Raw genomic sequence first — 19,232 nt, 5'->3', positions numbered from 1 at the left:
AGTTACCAATCTTCCCAAGCCCTTCCATAACTTCCTCCCTCCCAAGTTGTCAATCCTCCCTATACCTACCCCTTTTTCCAGAGTGTTCCTTGTCTATCTTGTGGTATTCGATACCCCATTTGTTGCTTTGTATTATCCCCTTCCCCTGCTCTCCCTGATAGGTTTATAGAATGTTAGTCCTGCCCTAGATTCCTCCCCTGCCATGCCCTCATTGGTTGGTTGCCCTATACCACTCCCCCTATAAAAACCTCTGCAGCCCCCCCCCCCCCCCAAAAAAAGTTTTGTCTTGGGGTCCCAAGTCTTGGACCTAATAAATCCATCCAGTTTTACCCCAAGTCCCGTGTCGTTGTTATCTGTTCCTGCGCCGGACCAAGCAATAACTGGGAATAGCAGAGCTCTCAGGGGGAAGGTCGCGCCCCTGCTGTCGCTGCCCAGCATGCCGTGACAACGCACTGCAACAGTCCTCCATGAGTCAGTGCATCTTGCCAGGAGACTGGGAAGCAGAATAGGGACATACCTTCCTCCTGAGGCACCACTGCCATCTTCCTGAGCCAAACTCTCATCAGAGCTGGCAGACAGTAACTGCATTGCAAAGCCACATGGGTTTAGTAGGTGATGACAAAACACCCAGCCTTCTCCGAGTCTGCTCTTAAAGCAGTGTGGTTCTCCTCTGTCCCTTCTACACCTGCCTTGAAAAAGTGAATCTCAGGCCTCTCCCTCATCGAGGGAGAAACCTTGACCAAGGACTGTCAGAAGAGCTGGGTCCTCCTCCTTCCTTTCCCTTCTCTGCAGGAGACCAGCATCTCTAAATCCCCAAGACTGTTTGTCAGATTTTGGATGTTGTTGTTCCTTCACAACAACCAAGCTGTTCTTGGTGAAGCACAAACTACCATTGCTATTGATCAATTATAAGGGGCAAAGCCCGTTGGCAACAGCCTCTTCCCTCCTCCTCCTCCTCATGCTGCCTTCAGACCAGGTGCTGGTGCTTTTCTGGCAGGGAGTACAGTAAGAAGTCAGAAAAGCTTCTTATCTTTTCAGATGTACCACTATGGATATGTATGACCCTTTCAGGACATAAGTAATAAATATGTCACTTAGTTCCAATACAAATGGTGCTTGGTGTTCTGTTTTAATTAAGTGGATGAGTTTGGTCCTCAGAGAGTTCAACATGTCCTTGGGTAAACAAATGTTTTAATAATTCAGCTTTGTCTCTCATAATCTTATAGCTGCAACCCACAGAAAAGCTTTCTTTCCCTTGACACTGAATACCAAATAAAGAACACTCCATCTAATTACTCTGGTTTTTGCTTTCTGTCCTTTGATCCAAGCTCTCAGCCAACCTGTCAGACCAAGGGGAGAGCCCCACCAGAGGACCTATATGCACAGCAGCCCTGTGCCGAGTCCACAGGACACAGCCATCAGCTGCATCCTCCTTGGGTCTCCTCCCTCCAGGAGCTGTCAGTGGAAGCTGTGTCACCTCTGAGCCTGCCTCAGAACAGCAGCTGTGCATCTTCTAGCACCCATCTACTTCACTGACCATCACCCTTCCCTCACTGGTGGAAAAGGCTTTCAGCTTGCTGGTACAAAGCACATATTCCCCTGCAGCTGGCTCCTCCTGCCAGCAACCCAAGACACCTTTCAGTTCTTTGAGTTTTGGCACTTTAAATCTCGCTTCTTTTTTAACATTCCTAAGACAGCTAAGGAGGTGGAAGCAGGCCCCTTGTGGGCTGTGGGATGGGAAAAAAAGAAACTCAAGAGTCTGAAAGTTGTGCATTACCAGAACTCATCTCTCACTACAGAGGCTATGCTTGGTGTGCATCCATCTCAACATACCTATGAGGCAAGGAAAGATGAACAAAGGCTGGACACTGTTTCCTTACATGAGAGGTTCCTCAGTCTATAAGGGAAAAGAAGTGGGCAAAAGAGAGGTTCATTAGATTAGCAATTCTCCTCTACAGAATGTGCCCAGGGCTGTATCAGCCCAACACCTACTGCTCTCCTTGAACCACAGCCCGTGCACAGGCCACCAAGCAGAGCCCCTGGTTTGCTTCATTACAGGAGGGTGCCCTAGGTGCAGACTGGGGCACAGCAGGGGTTAATTTCAGCTGTGGCTTTACATAACTTTGAATTGCCTGCATTTGACATCTGTGAGGCAGAGGCACTAACAGCCGCAGTGGAAGTGCTGAGGAATAAGTCCGTGAGTAATTCCTGTTTGATCCCCAGCTTATATCGTTTACCTAATTACAGGACTGCCTGCAGCCTTCAGCTGCTCTCTGCTTCCCCAGAGTTAATAGATTTTTCTTGCCTCTGTGTCACGTCCCTGTCTCAGCTGAGCTGTGCATGCAGATCCAGCACAGCCTCCCCACACCCGCAGAGTTGGTGTGAAGAGTGCCTAGGTGCTCTGGGGCGGGGATGTAGCAGCTGCTGCCCGAAAATGTACAGTGTTCAAACAGCAGCCCTGGCCACGGTGCTTTGCTGTGGTGCAGGCTGAGACACGAGTGGCAGCACAGAAACAGCTGCTGCTTTCAGAGAGCAATTAACAAAAATGCTGCCCGTGCTGAAGAGGGACAGATTGCAACTCCGCTGCAGCTCACCCACCTCGGACTGCATCTCACCCACCTCGGACTGCAGCCACCCTGGAGCAGCCCAGAACAGGACATTCTGAATCCCTCACCACAATACAGTCATTGAGATGCTGGAGTGTGTCCAGAGAAGGCCAGTGAAGCTGGGAAGGGTCTGGAGGACAAGTCCAATGAGGAGTGGCTGAGGCAGCTGGGGGTGTTTAGTCTGGAGAAAATGAGATTCAGGGAAGACTTTATCACTCTCTACAGCTGCCTGAAAGGAGGGTGTAGCCAGGTGGGGGATGGTTTCTTTTCCCAAGTAGCAAGGGGTAGGACAAGAGGAATGTACTTCAAGTTTTGCCAGATGAGATTTACTTGAATCTTAGGCAAGAATTCTTTACTGAGAGGATGATCATTGGAACAGGTTGTCCAGAGAGAAGTGTTCAAAAGGTATGTGGATGTGGCACCAGGAAATATGGTTCAGTGGTGGACTTGGCAGTCTGGGTTAACAGGTTCAATGAGCTAAGAGGTCTTTTCCAACCTAAACTATTCTATAATTCCATAAGACAGCCCCTGTGTGCAGGTCTCTGCCTGGGTTTGGGTGAAGCAGGTCCTCACAATCAGCATGAGCTCCATGCCCCAGCAGCCTCATCTGGAATCCAGGTCATGGTATTAGGGGCACAAAATGTGTTGCTTTTCTTAGATCCCCCCATTGCTTGTTGTCTTTGTGCTGCAAAGGGTTGTGGGACACCATGGAGCTCCTACCTGATGGAAACCCTAGAGCCCTCCAAGGAACTCACAAGGGCTGAGGAGGTGTTCTTTGGCATCTCTGGAAGCTATTATGGACTACTTTTCAGGTCAGAAGTAAGAATTTAACACTAATTCAGGATCCTCTTCCAGGTCATTGTGGAAGCCAGGTCATTGGAAACCTAGAGAGCACAAAGGAAAAACTGCCTTCATTGTGCAGGGTTTCCTAACACGACACTGAAGGCTCACTGCTTGTGGCTCTCATGCTATGATGTTCACTTGGCTTTCTTGGGAGATGTTTAACTAATAATTATCATTTAATACCTTTGTATCTGTAGATATTGCCGCAGCACTCTTATGACACACTTCTGCTACTGGCTGCTACCAACTCTCCACTTAAAACAGTGGAGTCTATAACTACAGAAACTTCAATTTGCACTTTAGGAAAATGTGAATATTCTTCTCTACTCCTTCAGGTTGTGAAGCAAACTTTGAAATCCTGTCCTGGCTGCACGGTGAAAAAGCTCAGCAGCTCAGCCATGAGTATACCTGGTGATTTTTAAGCTAAGCTCACAGCTTCATGAGGGTTTACATGCAATTTTGAATGTGAGGGGCTATGAATAATAATAGTAGTCTTGAGACAACGAGGTGTAATGAGGTAAACAATATGAGATTTTCCCACTGAGTTGAAATGAGACTCCTTCAAATCTTTTGTGAAATTTTGACACAGCTCAAAGAAATGTTTTCTGAGGAGCACGTGGGCTGCAATATTGGGAACAGATTCTCCAATGTTAGAATGGATACTGCCTCAGAAATTACATGCAAGCATTTTCAGAGTTGAATATCTTATAAATATATTCTTTGTGTTCTGGTGTGTGAGATTTGGCATGGGAGGGTGCACCTGAGAATCTGAATGATGCAGTTTGAAGAGAGGAGCTACAGCTCAAAGATGAAATCTTGCTATGAAGTATCTTACAAAACAAAAAAGCTAGACCAAAATTCAGAATATTTGGGATGAGAGGGATGCAAATCATGCCACACACCAGTGACTTCCATGCAGTGGCATGAATACAAGTCCCCCACAAAACTCATGAGAATCCTTTGTTTCAGACAATTTTTGCCACTAAAAAGACTACCTGAGATGCAGGCACTAAGTGAAAATCATCTAGGGCAATCAGTAGAATTCCCTTCCCATTATCCTGGCATTTTGGGCCAAAAGTTTTAAAATATTTCTAATGTGCCATCTTGAAACTATCAACATGCAGTTCTTCATCGGTGCTTTCAAGAGGCCCAAGTTCAGCTGGCTGCCTGTGTGCACACAGAGTGACTGATTAGAACAAGACTACATTCTTGTTTGCATCTGCTCCTCCTCTGTCTTTTCATGCTTTAAGCTAGAAGCCCAGTGTGGCCACCCATGTTAAAAACTGTGTGAGGTGCTGCACCTGCATGAGGGTAAACCCCAGTACCAATGCAGGCTGGGGGATGAAGAGATGGAGAGCAGCAATGTGCACTTGCAGTCTAGAAAACAAATCCTGTCCTGGGCTGCATCAAAAGCAGTGTGGGCAGCAGGGCAAAGAAGGGGATTCTGCCCTTCTGCTCTGCTCAGGTGAGAGCCCACCTGGAGCGATGCCTCCAGCTCTGAAGTCCTCAGTACCTGTTGGAGCAAGTCCAGAGGAGGGCCACAAATATGGAGTATCTCTCCTATGAAGACAGACTCAGAGAGTCTGATTGTTCAGCCTGGAGAAGGGAAGGCTTCTAGAAGACCTCATTGCAGCCTTTCAGTACTTAAAAGGGGCTTATGAAAAAGGTGAGAACAGACTTTTTAGCACTGCCTGCTGAGATAGGACAAAAGGAGTGGGTGTAAACTATAAGGGGGTAAATTCAGACTAGATATAAAGAAGAAATTTCTTATGAAGAGAGAGGTGAAACATTGGAACAGGTTGCCCAGAGAAGCTGTGGATGTTGCATCCTGGGGGACATTCAAGGCCAGGCTGAGCAGGGCTCTGAGCGACCTGGTGTAGTTGAAGATGTCTGTGCTTAATGCAGGGAGGGTATTAGACTAGATGGGCTTTCAAGGTCCCTTCCAACTCAGACTATTCTATCATTCTATGAAAAACATTAAGGCCCTGAAGCTGAGCTTCTGCACCAAGTTGATTTGAAGAATAAATTCTGAAAATATAAAAATAGGCTTTTAGCAGCCTGCCTGACAGAGGCAGAGACATTGTGTGGGCAAACTGTTCCAGAACACGACTGTGCAATGGTTATTAAGAGCTGTACTTCCATAATAACAGTGCTGGGAGCTTTCCTCAATAAAGAACGATAAGCAAGTTTCAGCTTCTTCCTTGCTGAGACCTGGAGGCAGCAGTGTGCTTGGTTAGCTCTGGTGCATTATCCTGTAATAGCTAAGCAATATACTTTGATTGAAGGTTGAATAATAGAGTATTTTCTCTCCCCTCCCCCCCCCCCTCCCCACAACACTTTACTTTCAGAATAGCATTTTCCATTGTTGGTTATTGTCATTATCAACTGATTTCCCTAACAACTTCTCTAACCATAATTTCTAGCTTCTGGACGTTAAGCAAAGATTGCTGCTGCATAATTGGATTAATTTAGAGACTGACTTTGAACAACATAATTTATTTGAATTTTATTCTGTTTTCTCTACCCACTTTTTTCACTAAGAATCGCAACACCTGTGAGCCCAGGCATGGCCTTGAGTCTTCTACAGGAAAAGCCTTCATGAGTGGGAGCCTCTCCTTGCTAAGTGGGTATCTTCACCCATACTCCAAGCATCCGTGCACAGGGGAGGGGTTCCTGCTGGGCTTCATGCTCCCTCCTTCTGCCAGGTGCTAGAGGAGTCATGAACCAACTCACTTCTCACTTCATGATGCAGGAAGGGTTTTGTTCTCTGGCACAGGGTCTGTCACTGCTGTGACATGTTGGGACCAGCCAGCCCAGCTGTCCCCACATGGACCCTGCTTCAGGGGTGCTCTGTGGCACACTTGATTCTAACATCACAGGGGCCTTTCCAGGCATTTAGCTGTGTTGCTGCTGTACCCAGCACAGCAAACCTTGTGTCCTGCCCTGGTTTCTGACTGGGTTTTGATTTTGTGTCTCACAAATGCGGGTGTGGAGTGAGGAGTGCCCTGTGGACACTGCAGCAGGGCCTGTGAGTGCCTGGTCAGGTCCCTGAAGCAGTGTGCACTCATCAGGGATCCCCAAAACATGCTTCATGGTTCACTGCAAAGCTTTCTTTTTCTTTGCAAAACATCTTCTCTTGGTTTTCACCACACATCTTCACTGCTTGTTAGAGAATGAAAAAGTTTTCATTTATAAATTAGAATTATTAAAATCTCAGCTGAGTAGTGTGGCTGCAGACCATCCTCCTGAGCAACTCTGAGCTCCCTGTGCCATTTCAGCTCCTCTCAGCTGACTGCAGAAGTTGGCAGAGGTGCTCAGTGTGTGCCCTTCCTGCTATGGGGAGGGGTTTCTCTGGGATATTTGGGCAGTGGTTACGTAGAAGATGGAGCTGCCTGGGACTGGATAGGATCCTAGCATGAGTCACTCAGGCTTGTACTACCTGTCACAACTTACACACAGCGTATGGCACTTTTGCATTCCCAACAAGCCCAAGGTTGCCATCCCACTAATTTCAGCAGCCCAGGATGTCCTTGCCACACCTTTGGAGAGCACCTGGCTCTCATATTGATGTGTGGCAGCACATCCCATCATGCCCTCTCAGAGTAGAAAATGAAAAGGGATACAACTGTGTTCCTTCTTCCCACTTCAGTGCCCAGAAACAACAGAACTAAAAGGAGGTCCTTGTACTTCCTATTGTTTTGGTGAAAAGAAGTGGTGCTGCCCAAGATACAGTCCAGTCCTCTGAAAGCCACCAGATTTTGTGCCTGCAGCAACCTGGTATCCTATTTCCAAATAAATCAGAGATAGAAGGAATGGAGACAAGTCAAATCCCATTGCCCAGTGATGCAGGACACTCCCTTGGAAAATCTGCTGCTCCTCAGCTGTCAGCATCTGCTGCAGGCATCAGCCTTGGGGTGCACGCCCCCTGCCTGCACTGCTGTCTGGAAGTGCCACAAGGCAAAAATCCACATGTCCTCCTGCTTTTCCATACAAAACTGCATATGTGCATTTGCAGGTGGAATTCATGTCCTTTTAACACATAAAGGCCACGATCATTGTAGGAATGCTCATACAAACATAGTTGCTATAAGGCACACAATAGATTTTCCCACTTCTCCTGCTTGGTATAGTCTTGTAACAAAGTTCTTGATGATTTAGTTGAGTTAGAGGAATATGTCCACACTAACAGCATTAGCCTTTTCTTTAGAATAATGTTTTGGTGGAGTAACATCCAGCAAACTGATGTGCAGGAAGATTTTCTTTCCAATATCTGAGCAATAGTTCTTAGGGGTCAGCTTTGCCAGCTTTCACTAACCTTGTTGCTTGTACTCCTCAGATGCCAAGATTGTCAAAAACACTTCAATCTTTTGTGCTTTTAGCTTTCAGGCTTTTGTAGGAGACACACCTTTAATCGTTTGCCTTTTGAATTTTGCTTCCAGCTTTCCATGTTCTCCCTGGTAGCAGAAAGCCAAGAAGAGAAAACAGGACTGCAGAATTGATGCTGTTGGGCACACTCCGTGCCCCACAAAAATTCCTCTTCCCACTGCCTGGAAACCTTTATCCCTTGCCCATATTCACCTATTCCTCCTCTTCTGTGTCAGTTAGTCATGCTCCCCTCCTTACATGCACATTTATTCCATGCAGATGTTAAAATTGTTTAGGCTGTAATGCACTGGAAGATTTCTTTTCCCTCCTTCACAAACATCTAAACTTATCCCCAACTACCTAGCTAATCTGTCTGTAAGATCCAAATGTCCCCAGCATTTGGGGGTGTTTGGGTTTGGGATTCTGATTCAGGCTTATCTAGAGAAAACACTGAAAGGTCACTGCGTTTTAATTCATCCAGCAGATGAAGCTTGAAGGCACTCAGTTCTACTGTAGGAATGTGCAGCCTGAAACCAGTATCTACTTGCTAACCTGGTGGGACTAATTCGGGTCTGACAGAGTTTTATGTAAGTATTGTTTTACTTTTAATGTTTTCTTTACTTCTCATCACTTCTTTAAATCCCACCAAAGACAGGTTTTCTCATAAGATAATGCTTTGGCATATTCACCCAATGATATTGACTTCCCAGTGGCAGCAGGGGAATAACCAGGAGATTAAACTGTCCAATCAATTGCCCTTCTGCCTGTGTTATGTGTGTTATTTCCCACCATGCACATTCAACATTACGCTCTGTGACCATTAACACAGTGGGTGCTGTTAGACAATGAAATGTTAGATAGCAGCATGCTAATAAAAGGTTTAATGAATAACATGATATCCTTACCAGCAGCTACAGAAGAGTTGGTCTAGGTAAACAGGGACTGTGTGCTGAGGCATCTTGTATATGAAATAGGGACGTCTGTGCTAATCAGGGCTGGTGTGGAAACGTCAGCCTGGAGAGAAAACTGAGTTTGAGGGAAATATCCTCTGTATTAGAGAGGTGGACAGAGCAGGCATTACCTCCCAAAAACTCACTTTTTGATGCTGTATGGCTTAACATCTCAGCAGGACATTAATGCCAAGAAATTTAACAAGATTTTTCTGCACTGCCAGGTTGCCAAGTGTTACTCCTTGCTTCCCAAATCTGCCATTCAAATCTTATCTGTTTTGTGAAACATGACACAAAACTGCACTTCTTTCCAATGAGAGGTTTCAGCTTTGCAGCTGCCCTGTTAGGGCTTGTCACTCCCAGCTGACACCCTTTCTCACCAATGCTCTTGTACTTGCCAGGCTAGAGAACTCCCATGGGCATCTTCTGGACAGCCTGGAATTGGGAAAGCTGGAGATGTGAAACAAGCAGCACCATTCTTCTGGCCCAGACTCATTGCATGTCCAGGAAAGACTTGAACCAAGGAAAGGAAAGACTGACTTCTACTAGTATGGGAACTAATTCATGCCCAAAAGAGCCTTACAGGGAGTGAGAAGCAATTTTCCAGCCATGGACAGGGCAGGGGCATAGGGATGCCACCAACCAGGGTCTACACATACAAGTGGCTCCCTACTGCCTTGTGACATCCCTCTGGTGAGAAGTTAAGGGCAGAGGAAGGGCAGGGGGATACCAGCCACTTCCAGCTGGGCAGCTGAAGCTGCTCACTCCTGTCTGTCCTCTCTTGCACATTTTTTCTCAGGTTTTCAATGGCTAAGTGGAGTTTCTTTCATTATGTCTCCTGCAAGATCACTGTGCAAGTTAATGGTGTGCTGTTAGGAAAGGGGCTGTTGACATATAGTCTGACCTCCTCTTTACCTAGGTTCACCCATTCATTTGTGTTTGCTTTGGATTAGCTGGTGAAGTCTCTTTATCAACATTATTTACAGATTTTATGCATTTCAAGACTTCTGCTTTGTTCCTAGGCTGTACTTGTCTCTTAATCTAACTAATCATCTAAAATGTTTTAAAGTCTTTTCATTCTTTCTCATAAATCAAATTTTGAACCTTGATGAATCCATTTGCTGTGCTGATCCAAGTTCTCTCTCTTTCATCAGATCTTCTTCATCTCATAAAGAAGTGAACAGGCTATTCCAGGTGTGCCTGTGAAAAGATTTCATCTATATATTCCAGTCTCATTATATATTTCTCTGGCTATTTTACCTTGTTATCCTGCATTGAAAGTAGAGCGCCCTAAGATTCTTTCCACATTGTTTCTTTGCAGGTCTGTTTGAAAGCACATCTTAGATTTTTTCTATCCCCTTGTGAATTAGAATAGCTTTTCATTTTGGTTGTGTTTTAATCCATAAATAGTATCTCATTTTCTCACTTTCTCCCTGTATTTTTTATCTGAGTGAGTTCCATCCTATTTTTTTCATGTCTTCTTTGTCTTAGTAATTTTCCTCAATTTAATATATATGTGACTTCAATTAATATATTCTTTATTCTCCACTCTAGATAATTAGTAAAAGAATAAAAGAACAGATGCATGTTACTTAACAAATGTCTCTGCTAGTGTCCCTGCCAACCTATAAGTGGTTACTTCCACCAGTTGTTTCTAATATTTAAATTTATTTACAAAAGATGTGTGATCATCTCTTAACCCTAGTAAAGGATGTTGAGATGAAGATTCAGTGGGCATTCTCATAAAAATATTCTACAAATAACTCCAAATAGTAGTAGGAGTAGTAGTAGGAGGAGGTCATATGAGATGACCATTGCAGTCTCTTTTGTCTGAATAATCTGTATTACATGTATTGCTTTCCCAGAGCTGTTTGTTTTGTAATGTTGCTTTGACCTATTAACCTTGACAAAAAGGGGTACTCAGAAAGGCATGGCATGTCTGTGCTTTGCATTACTGACTATTTTATTTTTAAGTTAAATTTTGTGGCTCTGAAAGGACATTGCCTTTCAAAGGAAAAATAGATGGTCTTCCTTCTGTGACAAAATTACACCAAATACTGGAAATAAAAATTACTTTTTCTAGTTTCAGAAGTTCCACAAAGCCTTTCCATGACTATTTGTGTTTACAGTTGTCATGGTTTAGGAATTTAGTGCTCCCAGTGAAACTATGCTCTACTTGTGCCCCTCACTCACTTCCCATTCCCCCTCTAACTCTCCCCTGTGTCCACTGGAGTGGAGAACTGGAGACACAAAAGGCAAAGATCATGGCTTGAGATGAGAACAATTTACTGGAAACAGCAATGAGAGAAGAAAATGAACATTAATGGCAACAAAATTAATAACAAAAGTGTACAAGTGAGAGACAGAGTGATTCAAATGCAAAATGCTCACCACAGAATCCAACTCAACGGCTCCATGCTTCCCCTATATGGAAAATGAGGTGAGGTGGTACAGAATAATATCCAGGTCCTAGCCAAGCCCTCTCCTGGCTACTGCAGAAATCAAACCTGTCCTGGCCAGAACCAGGACAGCAGGGAAATTAATCAAAATTCTGTTCTATCTGCTATGGAAGTCGCCTCCATGAAAGGTAAAACACTGGGTTTTATTGCATAAATCAGGGTCTTGTTTTTTGATATGTGATTCAGTTCTTCCAATAACTTTTTAAAAAATTATTGAATCCCTCTATAGTTTTCCTTTTTATAAATCATATGTGCAAGAATAAAAAAAAAAATTTGGAATGCACTGTAAGCATCTTGTCCCAGAATTGCAAAAAAGGGTCATTTTTCTGTTTCAAGAGGAACAAATTATCCCTATTTCTCCATTAATCTTTGTATAAGCAACAAACTGGTGGGCAAGCTGTTACTCATATTGCTTTAATTTATCTCCTCCTGTGGCACTCCCGGGTTACAATATCCCAGGCTTTACTCTATCAGAAATAGTCCCAAGGCTTTCAAATACCTGCATGCTTGTACAGAGGGCAGCTGTTCCTCTCTTGGTATTCCTGGCTAGAGCAGGAAATCTGAAAATCCTGAACAATTTTTACTGATCTTTAACCTTCTAAAAAACCTTTGGCCTTGCCAAATTTCTGAAGTTTATATCTGTGACATGGTTTCTTAGCCCAGAGACCAGTTGGGTTTCACTGATTCTCACCAACCAGTGGGAGAAGTAGGATACTTTCAGATCCCTAGGACACACCTCCCATCCTGATACCAAAGAACTTCTGCAAAATCTCTAAGTGCTTGCAAAACAGTTCCTTATCAATATTTCTTTTCATAATGGGGGATGAGGTGGGGAAGAGGTGTTCCTGTTCAATTAGAAACAGACTAAAACAGCCCACACATCTCACATTACTTTTATTTGCTTTTTTAAGAGATCACCACCTGCATTTTGTGGAAGCAGTTCACAGATATGACACTTTTCTTTGCCTCTTATTCTTAATTATGGAAGATTTTTCTACACAGCTATTCAGCATCATAGCCATTCTCCATTCATCATTAATTTCACATCCTTTGTAACTCGTAACTTGAATTGCACAATTGCTTACAAAAACACTCTAAAAAAGATTATTCAAAGTGCATAAAGGAATACTCAGCTGAGTATTCCCTGTCTGTACAGATAGTTGTGCTGAGGGTAGTTTTGTAGGGCCTAAAAGAACATCAAATATTTCCAAATGTTTGTTTCTGCAAATCAAACTCACAGGAAAAAACCACAGTGTCAGAAATGCCTTGAATTAATGTAAAATAAACAATGAGATCAAAATAAATGTTCCTGTGGCACATGACTGTCAGTACATAACTAAAGTGGTTCATTAGGTAGCGAGAGGCTGTCAGGGACATATATTTGTTCTAGACTTTAATTACACAGACCATGTGGATCAGTCTGACAAAAAATTTTTTAAAAATTGTGCTCACTCAATTCAGTGAGTATTTCCCACTTAAGAGATATTACTAAGTGATAGTACATAATTTTGCTAGGGCACCTTGACCTTTTTGCTTGTTTCTCCCTGGTAATAAGCAAAGCCAATTAATCCCACACGTTGAGCTGATGAGTAATGGTTCCTTGTAGAAACAGTGGTGTCACAAGCTGGTAGATACATCAACATTAATCTCTATTCATCACACAGAGAACAATGACAGTTTACTGAATTTTGTTGTTCAGACCCCTAGACTGCTGAAACATTGTTCAGGAAACAGAACTGCACTTTAAGTTGAAGAACTAGATGGAAAATCTGCCATACTGCGCACAGACCTGCCTAAACCTGTGCTGAGCTTTACTTCCAGTTCCACACAGCATAGTGACTGATTTGATTGGAAACCTGTATCCTTCTTCCTCTGAGGTGCTATCTCACCTGTCTGCAGGCTGTCTTATAAATGCAAGTGCACTCCTTGGCACACATTTTTTTTAATACTCATATGCTCTCCTTTTTGAAAATAGTAAAATATTTAAGCTAGAAGAAAGAAAAGAAATGGAAACACATTCCCTAAAATGTGTTCCAGGAGCTGGCCTGCTCCTCTTCCACATTGGCACACAGTTCTTTTCTTACCTCCTCTGTGGTGAGCTCCTTTCAAATGTGAAATCCCCTTCTGGGTGCAGGGTGCAACCACTGACTAGTGCTCACTTGGATGGCTCTGTCAGAGCTGGCTGCCAGGGGCTGCAAACACCAAGCCAGGAACACACGCGGGACTTCAGCTTGTTCTTTAAAACACAGGGCACGGGAAAGCACTCTGCTAACCTGGAGTCAGGGAAAGGAGAGTGATGGTCACAAAAAGAGGGACATTTTAAATGCAGTTGATAATTTTGTATTGCACTTTGTCCCTCTACACACAGAAATGGCTGGTAAGTCTCTCATTCCCCCAAGGGATGTTGTAAGCTGCTTCAGGCACACTGCTGCTTCCCAGAACTCCTGTGTTAACTCTGTAAGACCAGTAGCAAGCAGCTTTGGAAGTGAACAGTCAATTTGCTATATCAGTTGTCCTGGCAGTCTGATAATTGCAATGGTGAAAAGTGAGATAGGGGATACAGAAGGGTTTTTGGAACAGGCTTTCAGCAGGTTTCTGACTCCTGTTGTGGAACACCTTCAACATTCACAAAAGAGCAGTGACCTAATTGTGAAAAACTGCTCTCAAAGGCCCTGTCTCCTTTTTGCTGTTTCATGTCATTTTGGTGAATTTTTTTTAAAGGCATTTTATTTCTGTCTTCTTGAAGCACTATTCTAGCTTTGTACTTATGCCAACAGCCTTTGGGCTTTGTCTGCACTGAGTCTGGAAATCTTTTATTCCCCTCTCCACAAGCCAACCATGTTCAAACAGTGCTTGTGGAGAGGTGCTAATGTACTTTCCTAGGCCTCTTCAGACATGATTTAAAAGCATAACACAGAGAAATGCATTTGCAAAAGCATACATTTTTATTCCACTTGGAGCAGAACTATCTAATTTTCTCTGAGAAACTGAGCCAGAAGTCATTTGACTTTGTGCATACTAGCTGAGTTATAATTTAATTGAGGATGTATTTTATCTTTGGGAGTTTTTTTAATCTTTTTTTTCACTGCTTCAAGTTCTGTGATGGCTCTCCTTCAGACTTTACCAGGCTCACCTCATGTCTTCTCCACCTGTGGATCAGTAATGTGAGTAATGTGTGATGCATAATGAAATTGGAAGTGGTTTAGTTTCCATGAAGAAGATGGTGCCTTTCATCTTAGAAATAAAACTTTATCCTAGCTTTTCTTTTTCAGTTCCAGATTTTCTGTAATATTCAGCTCTTAGGATATTTTATTCTTTCTTCTGAATAACTCTCTCAGACAATACATTTTTCTGTCTGTAACTGTACATTCCTTTTTAATTAATACCTTAATATTCAATCTTCCACAGAAAAAATGCTATTCTATGGTCAAGTTTTCAACTTCCATAGATTAAGTAATCCATTCTTCCTTTCTTCACTGAAGGCTCGGTACTTACTGAACTCCTTTCTTGCTTCTACACCATTGAATGTACCAACACTACTTTTTCTTGGGCTAAAGCTATTCTCTTGCACTCTCCCAGCCACAGTTGGCCCTACCTCTCTCCAGCTCCTTGATACACTGTGCTGAGAGGTCAAGCCAAGTGGCCACTTAGTGGCATTTGTTTTGGTGACCTTTATTATTTTCTTACCTGCCTTTAGCCTATGGAGATAGACCACTGATTCCTTTCATATTCAGCCAGTTGAGTCAATGTTTTGGTGATTTGCTACTGTCTCATTATGGCACATCCAGTAGACTGAATACAGCTTAGCCTGTGCTGGAGCTTGAGGCAGTGCCTTTACATCACAAGATCCTGTGATGCTACAAGCAAAGCATTTATTATGAAGAAAATAAGACACCTATATGTTTAGGTGTCTAAATCCCAACACAAAATCTATCAGCTTGGATCCTGATCTCAACCCTTACTGAAACTCTTCTGGCAAGGAGCAGGCCTGAAGATCCCTTCAAGGGTCTGTGCTGAAATGTTAAGCTGCTGTAACCCTGAGACTAGTTTTCTTCAGGTTCTGGAGTATGTTGAGCCTGGAATAGAATAGGTTGAACTTCCATATTAAACACTTCGTAACACAAAGTGGAACAGTTTGGAGAAAATGCTGTCTGTACAGCCTAGCCTGAGAAGTGATGGACAAGTGTCTGCCTGCAGTCCCCGTTTCTGTAAACTTGTTAATCAGAGCTGCCTGGCTGCAAGAATTTCCCAGTATGACCTCATTAGGCAGGTGCTTCCACTGTCCCTTTTAAGGTGGCTATATGCCATGTATGTGAGCAGATATTGCTTATTTGGGAGCTAATGACCCATAATTGGTATGTAAGAAAGAGCTACTACAAAATATTTGCAGATAGAAATAATTTTCCCTGCTGAAATAAACTTGATGTGTTTGTGTCAGAAATAGTGCTGTACTAGGGAGAGTGCCTCAAGTGCAAGCTTTAAATACAGGTATCTTGTGTTTGATAATGGATAGGGAGGATGTTATTCTCAAAGAAAAAAACATTTAATTTGTTTGGTTTAGTCAGCAATTTACTGAGTTAATTTACTTTCCATATATGAACATGTTCGCACTCCTGAGCAATTGCTTCATCATTATAAATTGAACTAATAGGATGGAAAAAGGATTTGGATGAATGTTGCTTTATATGTGCAGAACATACAAGAATCTTGAGCTTTATTGTGCCGCATTTTTTTAATTGCTGTCCCCTCTGAATGCTTTTTTTTTCCACTGACAAGCTAGTTGCTAGATGCTGTAGTAGCACAAGGTCAGGTCTGCCCAGCAATGGGGCTCTGGTACACGATGTTCTTTAGATTCAACGAAGTGGTATCTCCTAGGGCTTTGGGTCAGTGAGAAGATAAACAGCTGACAGACTGACAGTGGCATAAATTCCCAGTCAGATAGCTTGGACCCTCTCCCTCAGCTGTGAGAGGTCTGAGGTCTTTTTTTCTCTCACAATTGTGTCCTAGGCAGAACGGCACAATGAGAAAAACACAGAAAATTGGTATCATTCCTAGATGTAAGCTGAGAAAAACCTGTTGGCTCCAATGGGGTTATAAAGAGCACAGTATTTATCTTAAAAATAGAAAACTAAATAAGGAATGGTATCTTTGGTAATATCATAAATGCTGGGGGAAAACGTCAATATATTTCTCTTATGCAGAAATTTTCATTAACTTTTTGGAATATGCCCAGGGAAGATGGGTAGGAGGAAAAATTGTAACTCTGCAGGGCAACTGTGTTAAGGCTGTCACCTGATGGCCAGCTGAAGACCAGCTATTGTAGCTACTTCAGCCCTTTTCAGGAATAAAGTCTGAACCTCATATTATCATGGTAAATTCCTGAGCCAGTCCAACTCCCCTGCAGCTGAAGGGGAGTGTATGGCATATGAAGAGCAAAGGATGTCCTTTTTTCTGTGCTGCACTGGGGTAGTTCTTTCTCACAGCAAGACTTAAATGCCTTGTTTTCCCAGTATTTCAGTTTCAAAATTAGTGGGCACCAAGAGATGGAAATGCAACTGTTTGCTATTAAATATAAAAATGAAAAAGAAGTAGATGGAGCTAATTTTTCTACAACCTGCTTGCTTACAATTTAGGAACCCCTTGGAGAATAAGATAAGGGGATCTGAGTAGTACTGCTTTGAGAAAATAAAGAATGCACACAATGAGTAGTCAGAGAAATTATAAATGTTTGGAAGATGGATGTAGAAAGAAAAACATTGTCCTTGCCTCACAGCACTAACTTCCCTAGGAACACAGGAAAAGTTTCCAGCACCTTAGATGGCTTTTTGTTCTGCACTGGAACAAGATTAATAGTCTCTCAAAATCACCAGGGACAGGATGCCAACCCAATGGTGCCTACCACCTACCAGCAAGGATTGATTATCTCTACAGCTCTGACCTGAGTGCTCTAACCGTCCAGTTTCATGTGTAACACAGCAGTGAAGCCTGCTTAAACTTCCCAGTCAGCATCTTTGTAAACCAGGACATCCTTCTCTGGACTTTCTTATGGGTAGAGAACCTGTCAAATTGTTTAGAATAGCATTTCTAACTTCTGAAACTACTCAGGCTCAATTTTCATGCAGCTTTAGGCAGTCTATTGGGTGTTAAATAAATTTTAATTTCTAGTTGGGCTTTGAAAGGATGTTTTGCAATGTGTGCTGTAAGGAACCAATGGCACCATCAGGCAAAAATAGTGAAATAGGATTTAACAGCAAATTTATTATAATAAAGATGAAACGTATGCATCTGCTGAGTCACTTCAAGAGGCATTAATTAAAAGGAAAAGTGCAAAGGTTATTGCTGACATTTAATCTGTCACCTTGGTTTCAATGAAGACAGACAGCTAAGGACAGGAAAGAAGACCTGCTACAGGTGACAGTCTTCAGCCATGCAAATTCCCTCCATCCATGCTGTACCCAGAGCTGTCTCAGCTGGAACTCACTTGAATGTTTCATGCATGCTCTTGGGCTCTAAATGAGCTGTCACTTCTCCATTAAAACAAAAATGCTCAAAAATACCAATATGAAAAGGATTGCTGGGTTCTGTTTAACAAAACTACATGTCCAAATTATCTGAAAGAGGGCAGTGGAAAACAAGTGAAATTTTTTCCCTGCAGAGATTCATCTCATGAAAGCTCCATCATGAACCATCATTAGATCTGCCGGCATGAATGCAGGTTATAGCATGGATAAATAAGTCAGTTTTGCACTCCCAAGCACTTTTATCTCTGTCATGACCATTCTATGACAAAAAAACATTTTGCCAAAAAGCAGCCTTATCTTCTGGCTTCAGTAATTAATTATTGGTCGAGGTGGGGCAGCCTGTCAGCTCCCAAGCAGCACAGCACCTTCTTTTTCCTGAGCTACTTTCCTCAAATTGGCTGCACTTCAGAAAATGAGCTGAAGGCACCCAAGGAGGCTGCTGCTCCTTGAAAATCTGCCTCCCTTCCCCTTCTTGCATGTCCACCCTTCTGGCCTGAAACTGTTTCCCCAGTGTAGAAGGAGAAGGAGCAGAAGGCAAACAATTCTTTTGTGACACCTCCTGTTGATGTAGTCCCCACCAGCACTTCTGAAGGATCACCTCAGTGAATTCTGAAAATCATTTTGTTTTGGTTAGGTTTCTTTGTTGCCAAAAATACCACTGACAACTCTGGGCAGTCATTCAGTGGTAATTCAATCATTCAACTTTCCTGGCAATTTTTTGTTTGCTTGTCAGCAGCTCCATTGCTATTAAGCAGTAAATGTGATAAGCAGTATAGATAAGATACCAGTCTTATTCTTACCAAGACTAAATACTGCAAGAAAAGCCCCAGTTACCACACAAATCTGCTTAAATAATTCTGCAGGTCCCATCGCTGAAATTACTCATGTTCTTCACTGCAGTCTTTGTTCAGCTTTGTGCTATAACTCAGCCAGTGGCATTTTAAAAAACCCAATAATTTAGAAATAATTCAATTTTACAACTGATGTAACATGCACCAGAGCTCTCTTTACATCCTTAGCAGCATACTATTTTGTTTTTAAAGACACACTGCTAATGTGAGCTATGATGGAATTAATGGGGTAACCACATTCCCTCCCTCCCTCCCTCCCTCCCCTCCAAACCACCCTCCTCTGGATGTCAGCATCTGCACTGTGATACATAAATTCTAATTCTCACTTTTTAAAAAAAAATCCACAATGGACAAAGTTCATGGGTGACACTGACCATATTGCTGCTCTAACCTCCTCTTTCCATCAGCCACTCCCACCTCTCTCATGTGCTGTTTTCATAGGTAGGAATAGGTTAGCATCCATGTGAATATTTTACAAACTGGTTGTTCAAAAGCCACCTGAATCCCAGAAGGTGACTGTGGCTTAGGTGGATATTTGTAGTTTGTGAATAGCTGCTTGAGACCCACCTGTGGCCATCTGTTTTTCTCTCAAGCTTAATTGCTATGTAAAGAGCAAAAGCACTTTGGCAAACCTCAC

General features: G+C 42.8%; 1 protein-coding gene across 3 annotated transcripts in view; it reads right to left on the bottom strand.

Moving 5' to 3' along the window:
- SLC66A2 (solute carrier family 66 member 2) overlaps positions 1-19,232 on the bottom strand; it is a 165,521-nt gene that overhangs the window by 6,846 nt on the left and 139,443 nt on the right. The window contains exons 6-9 of one of the 3 annotated variants that reach the window (XR_008440790.1): positions 13,308-13,496; positions 9,869-9,964; positions 8,720-8,828; positions 7,054-7,903 (exon numbers count right to left, since the gene is read on the bottom strand). The gene's annotated coding sequence lies outside the window, so the exon portion shown is untranslated. Of the gene's footprint in view, positions 1-7,053; positions 7,904-8,719; positions 8,829-9,868; positions 9,965-13,307; positions 13,497-19,232 lie in introns of those variants that run through there. The other 2 variants (XR_008440793.1, XR_008440802.1) reach the window with 2 other exon arrangements.

The sequence above is a fragment of the Vidua macroura genome, chromosome 1 (assembly GCF_024509145.1).
Source record: "Vidua macroura isolate BioBank_ID:100142 chromosome 1, ASM2450914v1, whole genome shotgun sequence".
Taxonomy (NCBI): domain Eukaryota; kingdom Metazoa; phylum Chordata; class Aves; order Passeriformes; family Viduidae; genus Vidua; species Vidua macroura.
Note: the sequence above shows the minus strand (reverse complement) of the source record. Positions and strands in the feature narration are given on the sequence as shown.